A 2,043-nucleotide genomic window follows, 5' to 3' on the forward strand; every position below is an offset into this window, starting at 1 on the left:
GTTACCTTCAGGAGCTGAAATTGGAGTTGCATCTGCTTTTGAGCCCTTTCAAACACGCCCTCAGCCACCTGCTGGTCCACCCCTCTTATGATGGCATTGTTCATTCTCTCACAGGCTTTTGTGCAAGTGATCTGAGCTGCCTCTGCAAAAATGATAGCCACAGTCACACTACAGCAAAGACCTAGTGTGGGAGGAAGGGCACCCGGCTAGCTCAGTCGGTAGAGCATGGGACTCGTAATCCCAGGGTCATGGGTTCGAGCCCCACATTGGGCACCAGTTGCGTCTGGGGTTTGTTTAACCCCGACGCTGACGGGGGGGGTCTGGAGGGGTCAGGCTAGACCGCAGCGGCATCTGAGGCTGCGGCAGACAGCCTCAGAGGGGCTCTCAGGTGTGGAGGACACACGGCAAGGGGAGGAAGAAAGCCGCGGAGACCAGGTCTGTGCGCAAGTCTGGTTTATTGCGGAAGGGGATATGGCTTTATAGGGTTAGGGACTGCGTGGAGAGATTTGATAGGTGCGGGCGGTTACTGCTTCCTGATAGGTGATTGTAAGCAGTTGCTAGGCAGAGGGCAGGCGGAGAGGTTAGGAATGGGGGAGGGGAAAGGGGAAGTGAGAGCCAACCAGATGTTAGGCTAGGCGGGAGATAGTGGGAGGTGACCGTTATTGATGTATCTTGCCTGGGTAGGCTGAGGGCGCTTCGCCCGTACCAGGCTGAGGGCGTGGTCGCCCATTCCAGCCACCCTGAACTGTGGCTTCAGGCTGTGCACACGCCTGTTGCCGGGTCAGCTTAGCAATGGTGGCTCACACTCCCACAACCTAGATATCTTTAGCATCAGGGAAAAATATGTGTGTATACATGTACATATATGTACCTATATACATACATATATATACCATTTCCACAGTGATGGAAATAGTTTAAAAATACAATGGCACAAGCAAATAACTCTCTCAATATTGAGATAATAACTATCATTCAGAAAATCTGTGCGAACTAAGCAGAAATTTACAAAATCCAATCCCTCTCTCCTCTTCCACAATGGGGCCACCAAAAGAAAAAAAGGCTCTGGAAAGTGAATTTACATGTACTTAAAGAACGTAAGAATGAAGCATAGACTTCAGAATTTGGAGTCTAAGTAGCTGAGATTCAGCATGGAGAGGAGAAGCAAGGAATCCAGATAAAGAAAGCAAGTAAAAGTGTTTGTAATTGGCCTTTCCCCAGGCCCTTGCAATTATTTTGACCTAAGACATGGGAGGACAAAGACTTTGAGGAACGAGGGCAGTAAAGGATGCTGACAGGCTGAACAGATAGCCCCTGAGGAAGCAGGGACGCTGTTCTCTTGAGGCTGCACCTTCATAGCAGGATTTCAGTTCCTTCTGAACAGAGGTGCTGAGAGACTAAGAATGTTGTCTCCCAGCCTCCCAGGATGGCACTTACCTGGGAAGCCAGGGTAAAAAAGGCCCTTTGCTGCAATTCCTTCCAGAGCAGCAGGTGGGTGTTCCTGTGTGTGGCAGGAATTCCCCTGCCTTACATCGTGGTTGATTGCCTCCAGGCTGTTTCCACTACTGGGCTGCAAGCTTTTCAGACCAGAAATTTGACATAAGACTCTATTAAACAAAAGTTCTTCCTATAGCACCTCGCACTGAGGAAGCATTTGGTAAATATTTGCTGAGTTGAACTCAAGCATGTGCCTTAAGTGGGATAGTACTGGAACAGGCCATTTTGGGTGGGGGCACAGGCTATTTCTCTAGTGTTGCCATGTAAGTTGGGCTGAGCCTGGAAGAAAGTAAGTCACGGACAGGAATTTTAGGGACTCAAAACTTAAACATGATACTTTAACTTCTTTCAGCTACTCTACTTTGGATGATATTGTATATCACTGGCAAAACTGATGGAGACAAGAATGAAAATGTTAAATGATTTAAATTTTTAAAAACTAAGGGTTCTCTGAGGATTCCAGCCTCAGGATTTACTGTCAGTTGTTTTCCAGTGGAACAAACTTGGCCTGGGTGTCCCACTTCTTTGTAGCAGCATCCCCTCTCC

At 48.2% G+C, this 2,043-nt stretch overlaps 1 non-coding gene across 1 annotated transcript; it reads left to right on the forward strand.

Moving 5' to 3' along the window:
• The first annotated feature begins 200 nt into the window (after nucleotides 1–200).
• On the forward strand, nucleotides 201–273 carry TRNAT-CGU (transfer RNA threonine (anticodon CGU)). Its single transcript has one exon. It is a non-coding gene; the product is annotated as a tRNA-Thr (tRNA).
• Nucleotides 274–2,043: the final 1,770 nt, after the last annotated feature.

This window comes from Dasypus novemcinctus, chromosome 23 (genome assembly GCF_030445035.2).
Source record: "Dasypus novemcinctus isolate mDasNov1 chromosome 23, mDasNov1.1.hap2, whole genome shotgun sequence".
Classification (NCBI taxonomy): Eukaryota; Metazoa; Chordata; class Mammalia; order Cingulata; family Dasypodidae; genus Dasypus; species Dasypus novemcinctus.